At 42.6% G+C, this 15,648-nt stretch overlaps 1 protein-coding gene across 1 annotated transcript in view; it reads right to left on the bottom strand.

Moving 5' to 3' along the window:
- Positions 1–15,648, bottom strand: part of LOC124998327 (protein phosphatase 1 regulatory subunit 29) — a 66,921-nt gene that overhangs the window by 33,446 nt on the left and 17,827 nt on the right. The window contains exon 2 of the mRNA XM_047572626.1: positions 13,335–13,563. The gene's annotated coding sequence lies outside the window, so the exon portion shown is untranslated. The remainder of the gene's footprint in view (positions 1–13,334; positions 13,564–15,648) is intronic.

Genomic DNA, 15,648 nt, shown 5'->3' with positions numbered 1-15,648 from the left:
CAGCACAGCGAAAAGTTATTTTTTCATCTGGCGCATCTGTTCTGCAAATCGGAGTCATCGTTTGAGAGCAGATCTTGGAAGCTATAATAGATCTCGGAATTAAAATACATCATTTGTCTTTTCTTCCTGCACTCCATGCTTCTCCTCTTTAATTCTCTCCCATGTTTTATTTGGTGTCGGTTTTTCTTCTTCCCTTGTCTTTTTTCATGTCTTACAGGAGTCCTTCTGCAGCGTGTTCTCTACCTCCGCCCACGCCCTACTTCTAACTTGATCACCTTACCGACTGAAGGCAGACACGGGTCTGTATACGTTCCACCTGCTTTAACAGATCCTCTACTCAACTTCCCCCTTCTTGTTTTCCTATGACTGTCAAGACAGACTGACTGGTTTCTAAAAATCAAAGGCCTTCATCTCCTACGGTCACTATAGGCATGACAGCCGACGTTTCAGGGCTTCTGGAGTTGCCAGTGGATATCTGGATAACAGATTTGGATATCCAGGTTAAAAACTCTCTCTTCCATCTGCCAGTCACTGTTCACAGTCCGACTAGGAACCATACACGCAAGAATGGAGTCGGAGCTGAGAGACGCCGTCGGAGAACGGTGCTTTGCATGTTAATTTGTTTGACAAATGCACCATGTTGGCTGGCTGGGTGACTGTTTCTTTTCCGCTTCAGGCAAACTCTTTACCTTTGTGCACTAAAAGCCAACTCAAGCACGATTGGTCGATACTACTGGGAGGTCAAAGTTTTAATAATTTCACCAAACATATTTTCTCATTACACTAATGAGCATCCAAGACAAGGGTCTAATTATTGAAGACAACCAGGCGATGCAGTAAATGAAGAAGCTGCTTTAAATTTAAAAGTTCCAATGAAATCAGCTTATTTTTTGTTTTACAGATTTTGATTCGCTAACACTGTGTCTGTCTGTCTGGAAAGGGTTTCACACAAGTGAAACAAAATCATTTCTGCACCAGTGCCTTTGCGCTTGCTCTGGAGCTTTCAGGCTCTGGGTTCTGTGAAAAGTCCTGAGATAGTTTCTCACTTAAACGCCATATGAAAAAAAATCAAACTGAGTTCCCATTAATGACATGAAAAGCAAGCAGACGACAAAATGAAAAGATGGTGGGCTCTCCTGCCTTTTTATCCACACATTCTCAGGTGTGGCTGATTAAGGCAATCAAGCCCTTGCACCACCTGGAAACACTTGTATAGACAGTCTCTGCAAGTCGAGGAGGATATGCAGGATGTGTGGGGTGGGGGGTGCAGACACACAAGACAATTAGTATTCACTGACAAACAGAATGCTGCGACACGGAGTTAGCCCAATTGTTCAAATCATCATCTTCACATTCAAGCATCAGGCTTTGCAAAAAAAAACAAAAAACACGCATTTACTCAACTCGAACATGATAATGTTTGCACAATACAACAAAAAAATGCTGAATGCTCCGCAAAAAAAAAGCTTTTCAGCACAAAAGTATAGGCTGCAGTAATTACCGCACAAAAACGCTGACATGTTCTATAGTCTGTTTGTTTGGTTGTGATCAACAGAAACTTGTAATGAGCAGCACATCGTGCAGCTCCTGTTCCTCGTCGGCAGCGGAGAGTAGAATTACATCGGTTTTTCAAGGTTTTCAAAGAACAAAATGAGGCTTTGTCATCCTTCTCATCTCCGGTGCTACAGCAGAGACATGTTGCGTATACTTTCGCAGGAGACGTATGCTTTTAAATTGGCTTCGGAATTATGTGAAATACACGTGAATTTGCAGGCGCAGATGATGTCAGCGATCCTGTCCTTCTCTGCTCAGTGGCTCGTCCGGATCCTCTTTCAGATGGTGCCGTCATTACGACTACGTAAAGATCTCAACGCTTCTTCGACTTCTTAAAAATTCTTCATATTCTGGGAGAACAAGGAGTCAGCGGATGTACACGGTCACGCCGTGATCTCCGAGCGTACGCCCACGTCCATCCCCGCCCCCCCGTCACCCGCCATCTTCTTCTTCCTCTGACAGTGGTGAACACTGAAGATTACATGGGCCTAGAAATATCATAGCTCTCATGAAATATACATGGTGGATACACAGTGAAAACTCACACACATGCACTGTACCCCGCTGTGAGCGAACGCATTCAAAGAAAACTCTGAGCAAGGGCATGGAAGCACAAAATCTCCAAGGGATGGTTGTCTGAATGATGCTCCTTTCTTTCTTTGATCACATTTCTCTTTCTTCCCCCGGCCTCAAACTCGAGCTGTCATTTATTATACTTATTATTATTATTTTTCTCTACTGAGCTGCTGTTGTTTAGCAGTAGCTTCTGGATTAGGCTTTTGCAAGCATACTGATCTGATTATGGCAGTAGATAGGTCAGGTCTTATGCAACATGTATGGCTCATTGCATATGGGGGTTGTTTCTTCCTCTCTCTCTCACTGTCCTGGTCAAATGACCGAAGTGCAGTGTGAAGAAAAGAAATTCTCACATGTAATTTTAGAAATACTGCAGATTCTCCAGTGTGCAAGGCAGTGAATTAGCATGCGCGAGACTGAGATGGACTCTGAGCGTGTTTTCGGACACATCTGCGCGAACATATTCTGCACGAACCAGAAGCCATTTGTTCTCTCCTCTCGTCTGCAGGCGAGGAAATTTCCACCTCATCTGGTGGAGAGCAGGGCCGTAATGTGAATGTCAGCATAGATTAGCACGGATGAAGCGAGGCTCATGTAAACTTCGACTCTGCTCCCGGACAAATACATATTGTCTTGCCCTTCCTTTACCAAACCCATTGTCATACACAAAGGGTGCGCTATCGATGCAAATCTCCTCTCTAATTGAGTGGATACTACAGGCAATGTGTGTGCACGGGCATATGAGAGACGCTGTCTGCTAGAGCAGCCAGTGTAGCCTCGATCTAACCTCAGCATCCTCCTTTTTGTGCATACCGAGAACACAGAGTGCGCATGAGGACCGTAATGGTTCTCGGAAAAACACAGATGCAAAAACACACAATGTTCGTAGATAAAATTGCAATTCCTCTTTAGTTCTTTTTCTGTCACTGGCACCCTTACACAAGGCACTGATAATTACTTCAAGGCTTCAGCTTCATTAGCCAGCAGACCTTGGCAAGCGGATTAACACTTCAAAGAGTGCAGCGAAAAGAATGAGGCAGGATGTTGGGAGCCATAAAGAAATGAGGTAATCTCGAAAAACTTGAGCTTTTGCAGGATAGATAGGGAATTAGGTTGACTCAAACCATGACATAACACGGCATACGCCATGTTCCGTATATACCTAATCCTTCCCCGTGCTTTTAAACTTGTTAGACCATCTATTTAAATAAAACGGATGCGTATTTGTGCGCGAGGCTCCGACCGGTGCGCGTGCATCTGCGAGTACCGTCTGCTCTCAGTGCACCGATGCAAGCACAAACGAGTGTCAGGAAGGGTTGAAACAACACGGCAAACGTCGGGAAAAATTGCAGAGACAGACCGAGAAATGTTAGCGGGCAGAAAGGAAAGGAAAGGAAAGACGGAAACACAAAAGGCGCACAGCGCATGAACAAAACTGACTAGGTTTTTTTGCGGTTTGAACTCAAAGCATAAGCTTTATCAAAAGAGGAGAGGGCCAGTGACGTAACCTAATGTGAGCAGGATGATTAAATGCTAAATGCAGCACACTGGCACACTGACTGCTGGAGCTACACCAAAGGAAAGAGTGGGAGAGGCAGCGAGAGATAAGGGCGAGACATAATAGGAAAGTGAGAGGAGAGAAGCCTCACGAGCAGGTGTGCAGGAGTGAAAATACATGCGGCCCGATGACGAGCGTGGCTGCCACCAGCGGCACAGGTGACAAATAACAAATAACAGCAAAGGTGTGATATGCTTCGTCTTCCCTTTGTTCTTTTATATCTTCTCCTCTGGTGATCTTTAAATAGATCTTTAAATAAATACATAAATGCTAGACACACAGTATTAAAAAAAAAAGGCAGCTCAATTAAAGTCGCGCTACTTGGAACGGTTTCAGAAGGCAGTATGACTTCCAGCTATTCACTGGTGTTTGGAATTTATTTTCTGTGATCATGTATGGTTTTCCTTGTGTTTTCTGGGTGTTATTCTGAAAGTTACTCCTCTTTGATTGTTGGATTAGTTTCACCTTGCGTGCTTTGCCCTTTCACCTGTGTCTAATTAGCCCCTTTTCCCAAATATATAAAGCCCTGCCTTTCTCTTTATTCATTTAGTAAAAGTGGAATTAGTGGGAGATTGAAATCGGGGTTGAAGGAGGTTTAGGTACTACTGCAACTGAGTGTGTATATTGTATGAATGTAACTGCTTTTGAATCATCTGATTCACAAACTGAGACTTGGTCATCTGTAGCTTCTTGGCAGACTCTGTCCTGAACCTGTTACCCAGGTGCAGCCCATTCTGTTAAATGTGGTGGGAATAAGCCAAATAAAAAGAGCTTTTCCTCTTATTGTTTAAGTGTTCAGACTAAGACAACAACACTATGTTACTCCAACACCCAGCAACGTCGGCACCTACAGCTTGTGTTCTACTGCGCTGTACTTTTACGCTGCAGGAGAATCCAAATCATTTGCATGCACTGTAAACACTGATTGCCTAATAAGTCACAGCTAATGAGCCGGTGTTTGGACTGATAGTGGTACTAAATTCTGTAGGATTATTCCACTTGGGAACATAATTGTCCACATCCAGACTTGCATACGATATGCAGAGCTGATAAACACAGAGATACGGTCCTTACGGCCTGGGGCTGAGGTAAACATGGGTCGATGGAGAGCAGCAAGCTGGATCTATACATACTTCCAGGAAAATCGTTAAAGTGTCACTGCACACAAAGTAAAAATTGATATAAACACAATTTAATTGTGGTGTACAACTGAAAAATAGTCTTACCCATGGTGTTGAGTCTGGATTTGTATTTAACATTTATGATAGAAATGAGGTCGCCCACATGTCTGAGGTGCGTAGTGACGCAGCACTTTCCTCACACAGGTATTTTCAAGGAGAAAACATTTCTCATACAAACGACTGACAGGCTCTATTTAAAATGACAGCTACCAGGAACGTGTCTGTGAAGGAAGAGCTCAGTGAAGGAAGAGTGAAGTCTAGTTGCTCCTGTTTCAGTTTGCTTTTTTTTTTTTTTTTGGAGGATCTTTGGATCTGGAGCTGCAGTAATACATGTTTTTTTTTTTTTTTTTTTCCAAGTCAAAGAAAGATTACAGAGAAAAGCAAAATAACTAAGGTTTGGTGGATGTGATGGGAAAAATTCACAAGTGTGTTTAAAAAAAAATATATAATAGTGATGTTAAGAGGTTAAAATGATTTACACGTGTGTTTATTCCGCATTGCTCATCATCTCTTGCTGTTTTCATGTACTAAAATGATCTGAGAAGGACTGCTTTTGTCTTCACTTGCACAAAGTGCTTGTTTTCCCCTCGCTCCAGTAAACCTACTGTTGATGGAAGACCACCAACTCACTCTCGAGATTGTTTCTCTCATATTCAGGAATGGTGTTGTTGTTGCTGAAATCAATAAAAAAAAAAAGTTGCTTTGCCTTCTAGCATCTTAAGAAGGGAATTAATACAACACGAGAAGTAATTTAGAGGCCAATTTTGTCAAACAACAGACTCTTAATTGAATACGTGTTTCAACATTCAGCCCACTGACACTCCTCCACCAAACAGTTTAATAAAAAGTTTTGTTTTTTTTTTTATTTATTTTTCCTGCTACTACCTCCTGTTGGTGTTTGTTTTTATTTATTACCCATTCAGCCTCTGCAATGACATGTAAATACATAATCCCAGTTTACATTTGCACTTTATTCACTTTACTTTACAGCCAAGTTTCTTGTGAAGGCGTGAAGACAAATATTCCAAATAAGGAAGTCCATTGTTATTGTAACATTCATAAGTAATTTCTCCATAGGACTAATAAAGTCATTCAGATTCTGAACAGGACCAGAGGAAACTGGATGAGAGATGAGAGTAGAATGCGTAGATGGTTGATGGCGTGCACACCTGGCACAGCTGTCACACACAGCCAGACACAAACAGACTCAAAGTCTCAGTTCCAGGCAGACGCCCAATCGATAATCCCATTACAGCTGAAAAGGCTCCTTCATTTGTTCTGATTGAGTTCGGGTGGAAGGAGACCTGGAAGGAGGCGCGGCTCATAATTAAAGCGGGATTTGCCAGATTGATGGTTAAACGGGGCGGATCAGGATTTAAGCAGACACCGTGGCAGTGGCACATGTAAAAAGAACACGACAAAGGAGCTCCTCCACAAAGACGGGCTTAAATTTAGCATCCCTTGTTCCGTCTCGTTTTTTCCCCTGACCTGGTTTGTCCCAGTATGCACCGACACCACGCGACATCTTTCCCTCCTTCCGAGTGTGGTGAAGGAGCAAGTGTGTGGGCTCTGGTACGGGTTAATCCCGAGGCCAGTTTCTGTCAAAACAATTGCTTGAACAGGGAACACAGCATTGTACTCATCTCCACGCAGTAGTCTAACCCACAAAGTGATTATTTCAGTTGGCTTTCTCCTGCTCTTCTGCTTTTAAGCTCGTTGAAAATTGCTGGTTGCTTTGACAAAGATTCCTTCAGAAAGACTTTAAGGCAGGACTAATAGGTTGTTTCAGTGAGTACTTGAAAAGATCTAAAACATGTTGGCTACATTTGGGGTTTAATGGGGATGTTCTCGTATGATCGGTTTTCTGACTTCATCAGTGATTGATTTGGCACCTTTTTTAACGCCTGCAGAACTCTGTGCCAATGACTTTGACTCGACCGATGTACTGATTCATTCCACTCTGCGTGTGCTTCTGGGTCGCCACCTCTCCGACACAGATCATTAAACTCTTCCTTTTGCAGGGTTTTCCTTATTTGAATGACCACATTCACACTACTTCCAGAGACCACTTTCGCTGCGTCTTAAACGTTTTCCTCCGTGATGATAATGAATGCAGCCAGATCATAGGTTTGCAGAGTAAGAGGCCTTGGTCAAAATCCAACACAATGTGCAATATTACAATGACACTCTTAATTTAATCCATGCTTCATTGTATTTACTGCTGTACCGAATCCGCTATTTAACATTTATTTATATTTGTTTCATCTCGACTCTTTCTGTTTCTGGCAGCAGGCCTGACGATACACACAATATGCTGCGTCTTGCCCACCCACCTTTGTGTATTTCTTCTGTTGCTCTTTAATTTTATGTTCCCTTTTTTTTCTGATTCTGATTTTAGAGCCATGACAAACACATGAAGCTTAGTTTTTTGTTCATAAATACTTGCAGGTCTGCAGATTTTTACTCCCATTAAACACTGACTTCTTTATACAATTAGCATTTTTTCCCATATCCTGTTGTTACTTGATGAATATAACAGGATTGGACAAAGTTCCCGAACATGCAATAAGGCAGGTCTACATGGTTCTTAAGGAAAATATCTACGAGAACGACGTTTGCCGTAAGGGATGTTTCTTGCATCAACTCATCAGCTGGAGGGCTGCATGTATTTTATTTTTGCTGTTGTGTGAGTTGCCGTTTGTTCCTCATTGTCACAACTTTCCTAGGCTGCTGCCTTGGCCAGGCTTCCCTTGGAAAACAGGTCATTGTATCTCAACGGGATTGACCTGGTTAAAAAAAAAGCTAATAAAATAACCACGTGCCAATGACATTGACCTGACCAACGTACCGATACATTCCAGTCATGCGCTTCTGTATTGCGACGGTGGTTTTTGATGAGCCCGTTGCTCTAAGGCAAACTTCACCTCTAGGATAAACATTATCAAATCTGTGTGCCACGGTTGAGATTCTGTGTTTTAGTGTTTCTGTCATTTTCTCTTTTTTCCACTGGCAATATTTTCCAAAGCCATCTGTGTTGCATCCTGGACATGTTCCTCCTTATCACAATGACAGCGCGTGCCGCCAGATCACCCACAATAATCCAACGTAACTCTTTAGAGCCGTGACAATGAGACAAGACTTTCTCCTTCGTTCATAAATACAAATTAAAACATCAGGATCTGACTCACATTAAATACACACACACTGAAAAACAAACTGAATCTCCTTCAGCAAACATAACATTGGTCAACTCTAATGAGAATAAATACATGGCGTGTGTTTATGCTAAACTGTGTCCTAGTGCAACAGCTCCAGACAGTCTTGTCATCATTGGCATTCACATTGCTGGTAATCGCAACAGGATATTTCTGCACACGAGGCAACTGCCGTCATGCTTAGTAAGTGCAGGAAGTAATCTGAGAGAAAACACAAGAGGACACAAATGTTAAATTTGTTCAAATAGCTGTTTGTTCAAGCTATTTGTTCAAATAGCTCGGGCATCTCCACCGCTGCATGCTAGATATTTGGATAAACCTTTTACAATTCCACATCATGTCTCTTCGAGTTCCCCACTGTCACAAAATGGATTTCAAGCTGACACAGTGATATAGTATTAGTGCTGTAACCTGCAAGTCTCCTTACCAGGCCCTTTCCATCTGTACAGAAAACAGCAACAAAACGTTTGTACCTTCAACAGATGAACAGGCTGACATTTAAAAACAGACGTTTAAAACTCTTTTCCGTTTCTTGCACGGTTTGTAGAAACATATTTGTCTCATTAAAGACATGCAAATGGAAGACTGCAATATTACAGGTGCACAAAAGGTGTTCCAGTCACATATAGATACAGATATATGAGTAATAAGAACATAACATGTGAAGGTATTCTGCATCTCAGCATTTGTCTCACTGCACTTTGTCGCGTACAGTGATATGTATCTTTAAGATTTTATCTGATATCGGTGCCAACGCGTCGTTTAAAGAACGGAAAACATACAAAGTTTGTCCAAAAGCAGGTTGTAACGTGCAAATTGAATATTACCGTATTTAAATCATATAACTACAACTAAGACTAAGACTAAGAGTTTTTTTTTTTGTTTTCTTTTCTTTTAAATGCTTTTCTGTGTCTTCAGATGTTTAATCAAATTCAAGGTGTTGCATCGCCTTCGAACACTTGTTGCAGGTTGCCGAGTGTGCATGAGGTGAAGTACAGCAGCGAATCAGTTCACTTCCATACAAGCAGGTGAAAAACTCACGTGATGTCACGTGTAGCGTTGGCACATTTAACGGGGCGGTAATTAAAAATTCAGTGGCACCGAAATCTGTGTTTCTTTTACAGTCTGGTTACTACTGTTAGAGTCAGCCCCAGTGCCACTATGGTACCCATCCCTAGTCCCGTATATACCATAATCAATGTACGAGTGTTTGTCTTTGAAACCACGGTATCACAACCTTGAAATAATGTTTTTAACCTGTGCACCACAAATCACAAATGCAGCCCAGTCTCCCGGCATTGTGAGTAAAACTCTCCCTCTAAATAGATCATTTGTATGCAAATGGGGCCAGTTTTTTTCCTGCTAGATAATTAGTTCATTAAATATAAAGGAAAGACAATGATGCCTGTCCGTGTATCCTGGGAAAACACTGTTAAGTGAGCTTCCACCCAGTGCTGTTGGTTTAAGAACTCAGTGTTCTGCTGCCCTGTTGTGTCCCTGAATGCATCAGAATTTTTTATTAGTTCACCTGTCAAATTCAAAGAGCTCCGTAAGGACCCCCTAAGGGCTATTCTGCTCCTACACTGACTGCTGCTGCCTAAATAACAGTGTCGTCCTCAGGGCCCAGCGCATAACGAAACCCTTGAGCACGAAGAGGAATTTACTCATATCGTATCACTGGCAGCTGTGACTGTGTGGCCAACCATATACATTTTCACAGGGTTACTGATTAAGCAGGTCAGCTGATTCTGTAGGAGGCATGCATGAGCGAGGCATGAAGAAATGAGAGGGCTAACGTTTGTTTTCTTCATTTAGCCTTTGCAGCCATAGATCCATTTTTCTGGGTCTACCTTTGTGGGCGTGGCTTTCATGATGTCACCATCCTGATGTGGATAATTACCAAAATGAAAAAGCCCAGGGTCGGCTCTGGGTTTTTCCTTTTTCCCTTTTTAATGACTGTGCTCTTTAGTTATGCTAGAGCACATCTGGCACATTTGCCTTTTAGCAAGTGAGCGCTGCTTTCTCTTAAAAGCTAAGGTAGCGCAGACACCGGTAGTGTCTCGCACGTCGTGAACAATATATCCTCAACTTCATTTGATTGACGCTCAGATTGAAGCTGTTCCTGCATTTTTTTTAATTTTTTTTTTAAATAAGGGAGAATGAGATGCTGCTTTGACTCAAGGGCTTCCCCGTGATGAGGCTGCAGCTCACAGTGACTGGTGGTGCGTGCGAGGACGCCGCAGTCATGCCCACAGAGACTGAAAGGGTATGCTGAAGCGATTGTGCACCGCTAACAGTCTTTGCTGGAAATCATGTCTGACATTGAGGAACTGGGGTCGCCGTGCGCGCAGATTGTATTTTAGGAACGTACACTGCAAGGCAAAGGGGAATAACAACATGCGCAATTAAAGCTCCACTGTTTGAGTGACCTGCGCCTGCATTCTCGGCTGTGGTTAATTATTACTGCAGGCAAGTGACACACATAAAGTGACTATAGATGACTTGGTGACAATGAAAATGTAATGAAGTTCAGCAAATTGCGGCAATGATATGAGCAAAAACCTTTGGAGAAGCAGAGCAGGTGGACACCAAGATCCCCAAAACGTTTACTGCTATAAAAATACCACCCGTGACTTTGGTTTCTACTGAGATCCCAGATGGGCTGAAGGGGTCTGCACTTTCTTTCCATTAGAGAGCGGCGACGACAAGAGGAGCTCCCCACAACCATACTCGAGCAATATTGACATTTTCTGCTTTTCACAAAAAGATTACCACAGCCTGGGATGTCCCCTAGCGACCAATTGTCTACAAAGAGATGGGAATTGAGTGAATCACATTGCCACTATTCAGGCATTAAAATGTAGCATGACCACATCTGCAGGAATAGAACAAAACTAAATGATCGGTCAGTAGAAACAAAAGTCATACATTAATCTATTACAGTGTAACTTAGTTTGGAAGGATGTATTTCTGCCAGAGGTAGATAAGAGGAAACAGGCATGCATTGAGTCAGAACATATTAATGAAGCGCTCTTCCAAAGCTGGACAAACAAACAAATGAGACATTACCCTCAGGTGCTGATGCCTGTCTGTGTTCCTGTAGAGTAGCGGCATAAAACTATACTTTCATCTGCTGAAATCTCCACGAGTTGCCGGAGGTCAATACAAAGATTCAGATTCCCAGATGCGGGATGGACAGGAACAAAGCAAAACGATGGTTCAACAAGCAAAGACAGCGCCCAGGTCCCCCGTGAGCCTTCTGTAAACAGCCCAGAGCAACTGGACTGGAATCCAGGTGCCCATCTTAAACTGAAGTTCAGGTGAGGCTGAACAAAGAATATTTACCTCGTTTATCTAAACTAACTGCACAACAGAGAATGCAGATCATTCAGAAAGACAATGTAGAGACAATCAGCTCCAGGCACATTGACCAACTTAGAGCTACCTATTCTATTTAAGTAACATCTCTATATTTATAGCAAACAAACCACACACACAAAAAAATGGTTTAACTTCAGTCTAATATTCCAGAAAGGAGCAAATTTACAAAAGCAGTTAGCATCAGCTATAGTAGAAACTAGATTTTGGGGCAACAATAAAAATTAAAAACCAATAAACTGAGACTTCCCTTCACTGGGGAACTGGAAGGCTTGTTGGTCCCACCCACCACGGAATAGCTTAAAACAACTTGCACTGTGCAGCTGGCCCTCTAATTACAATAACTTTCCACTCTGATGATTCCCTACTGGACAAATGAGCCTATAGGTCCGTCGCTCCGATGCAACAGCGCTAATTTGCATCAGTTAACGGATCCCTTTTGGATAAAACCTCAGCTTTCAGACACGCGTCGTCTACCCATAAACATATAGACAGTTGGAGATGGAAGACGTGTGACTGCATAATTGGTGGCAGAGCCGACCAAGTAGTTAATAGCAAAGACAGTAGGCTAGGTACCGTGTTAAATAATTGAAAGTCTCAGGTTCGCAAAGTGACAAAAGCCAGAGTTTGAAAGACTGGATTGAGGCAACGGTAGCGACAGCATCTTACAGACTCAATCAACACAACCATGAAGCACAGCCACTTACGACAACCCGGTTGCAGCCACAGCTTCTAACAGAAAAACTAATGGCTCCCTCTCAGCTCCGAAAAACAGCCGAACAGCAGTGGAAATAATCACCGATTATCTGGAATCATTAAAGATCCGTCAGTCGCTCGGAGAAGAGCCAAAACCAAACATAAGTCCAGCAAGTGTCTATTAAGGAACGATCAGACCTCAAGCTTTTATTTTGCGGATGCTTCCGGGGTGCAGACGTCAGGCATCAGACAGGCAGAACTGAGGGGTTTGTATTTATATCGCCTCTGAAGTAAACACGGCCCCGCTCCAATTTCTCACTGACTCAAGAGAGAAGACATTGTAAAAGCAGCCCCCCCCCCCCCCCCAAAAAAGTGTGATGTGGACAAAGGTTCCGCTTTAAAAATTGATTAAATTGCTTTATATCTATTGAACTCTTTTTTTAAATAAATCCAAAACTTCAATTTTCATCAAGGGTGCACACGTCCAATATCTGTCAGCTCATTTGTAGACTTCACTTGCAAAATCATTTTCTTTTCGTAATGATTAGATGTGCAACCTCTTTTTTTTTTTTTTTTTTTGGGGCCTTTGTCAGGAACAACGTGTCTCCTCCTGACAATAGCAATTAACCTAATGACATACGAGCAAAAATAAAATGGTGCTGAAACTTCATTTTATGAATACAGAGGCAGATGAGTCGGGGTATTCTGCATTATGTTCCCCTCGGAGTAGCGAGATTTTTCCTCAGCGCCGGCACAAGTAGGTGGGAAAAGAGATCAGAGAAGGAATAATTACAACAATTACGTCTTCTTCTTCTTCTTTTTTTTTTTTTTTTACTTTATCTCTGCCTGACACACACAGCACGTAATAGCTGTGGTAAGTGAAGTACTGTCAGCACTAATGACAGTGTTGTCAATAAAATAAGTGCAATAAAAGCCAGGAAGATGGCGTAATGTATGGTTTCGAGGGCACTAATGAGTGCTTTCACCCCGATGCTAAACTGTGTCACACACACTGCACATACATTTGTGTTAAGTAACAGTCTTGAAACACGTGCAAAACACGCAATACATGTTGGTGTAAAGCTCTAGACGGCCAGCCTGTTTGTTCCGTGGCTTCAGATCTTTACCAACATTGGTTCTGAAAACAGATTTCATTGACAACAAAGAACATCTTACCTGTTTCCTGTCTTTTTTTTTCTCCTCTGAACTTCTCAGTTGTGTTTAACACAAAAAAGACTCTTCTTTTCCTTCCCGGCGTGTATCCTTTATGGAGATTTTCCGGTCAGGAAAGGTTTTTCCAGAAGTGGTCAGGCGATGGTCGCCCAAATTACTTGCTCTTCTTGGATTTTTCGGCAAGTCGTCACCGGTTCTCTCGGGGCTGTGGGAGACAGAAGTGAGCCTTGAGCTGAAATAGAAGCAAATAGATAAAAAAGAAAGGGTCAAACGTCACTGAATGAGTAAAAATGAACCGTGACAGAGCCTCTGATATGTGTAACGGTGTTTATAAAGTTTATAAGATTATAAGATTCCTCTTGCATGTGGCAACACATATACACTGTAGATTGGCTCAGTAGCGCCCCCTCTAGTAATAAGCTCTAGTCATTTTACAGTTTTACAGTCTGTTTGTGAGAGCAACATAATGCACCTTGATGTAAGCTAACGACTGAGCTACTGTGCTAATGTAAATTGCTGTATGTTGTATAGTGCTGTGTATGATCCAGGAGCATGTGTTTATTGTGTCCTATTCAGAAACATATTTTTCCTTTTATATATGATTTAACCATTTTACGTTGCCAGTTTGTGAGAGCAGTGTGTGAGAAAATGCTGTGGGAACAAAGACCATCGTTACTAACACAACGCAGAGTCGAGGGGTTTATTCGAGGCTGCCATTTACAGTGATGTGTAGCTGAGGCTCGGTTACATATCTGCACCGTAAGGAACTTTCTGTGGAGACGTTCTGGGGAAAATATTGTATGAATTTCTCGTTAATCCAATCTCCACACACAGATATGAACGCAGAGTGCAAAATCATCACGGCCATCTGATAGCTGATGGGTTGGGAGATAAATCATCCATTCATCAAAAATGCATCTTTTAGTCAAGATTGCGATCACTGGATCACTGGGGTGGATGAGTTGAAACATCGTGGGGGTTGAAACAAGGTAGAGCAGCCAGAGTGAGCTGATAGATGAAGAGCTGTAACTCCTCTCCTCAACCAATCATACACAGTGCCGCTTAAGAGCTTTTACACCGCATTAAAGTGACTCATCACAGCATCGACAGATTTGCATTTCTAATTCACACGCGTTTAAACCGCTGTGCATTGTCTCGACTTAATCTAATTTACAAGCCATTTGCTCATCGTCGTTTGTTCATATTGATAAATGGAGTTTGATATAAATGAGAATGGTGCCAGTGACATCCAGCATATTTGGAGTTGAAACGGAAAGAAATAACCCAACATACTGTACCGAAGAATGCAAAATCTACCTGTAAATGATGCATCTCGCAGAGCTGAAGGATTTCAGAAAAAAAAACGACAACCTTGAAAGGCAGGACAGTGGCAACGTAGATGATTAGACCTGAGTTGAGACGACACTCAGACAGTGTGAATAAGAGACAGAACAGGTGGAGAGAGGATGTTTCTCTGCATCAAGACCGTGAGGAAATGCATAATGGACCCCTGACATCTATCTATCTATCTATCTATCTATCTATCTATCTATCTATCTATCTATCTATCTATCTATCTATCTATTGCACTATAACAATAATGATGACAATAATGGCTGATGATGCATCAGAAGGGTACAAGGCGGCAGATGGCTCGGCCTGTGAGTGCTACTACGCTGTATATAATGAGATGCTACCTATTTTCTGTTTCAGTCACAGAGCAGAACACCTGTCACAACACACCCCCAGCCATCAGTACACAACACAATTCCCATCCATGAACAATTTGTGCAAATAACTGTCAGAGAAAGTGACACCCACGGTCCCGGCCTCCCTCTCTCTATCCATCTCCGTCCTGTCTCCAGCCTTCTCTCCACCGTCTCTCTTTATCTGTCGCTTTCCGTCCTTCTCTCTCTATCCCTCCAGCGTTATCGCCCATTCCCACGCACACACACACACGCACACACACACACAGGCGCCCGCGACACACAAGGACAATCTTAATCAGTTAAGGAGAGCCCGGCTGGCTGCCCCAAAGTCAGCTGAGCGTGACATCTCATTTTTTTAGCAATATAACCGATGCCGCTCCTCCTTTTTCTTGACTTGAATGCATGGCTGCACATGGTCATTACGGGGCACAGTAAGAAATGCATGTGCACAGGAGAGACGACAAGAGCGCATGGCGCGAGGGTAAAACACACCGAGAACAACACATCCTATCAGCTCTCACTCACAGCAAGATATTCTCGCAAGTGACGCGAGTACAGTCGCGGAGCATGTTTTGCACGCGCCCCGCAGACACTAAAACAAACACTTG

This window comes from Mugil cephalus, chromosome 20 (assembly GCF_022458985.1).
Source record: "Mugil cephalus isolate CIBA_MC_2020 chromosome 20, CIBA_Mcephalus_1.1, whole genome shotgun sequence".
In the NCBI taxonomy this organism is placed as follows: Eukaryota; Metazoa; Chordata; class Actinopteri; order Mugiliformes; family Mugilidae; genus Mugil; species Mugil cephalus.
The sequence above is the reverse complement of the archived record's forward strand: the minus strand, read 5'-3'. Positions and strand labels throughout refer to the sequence as shown.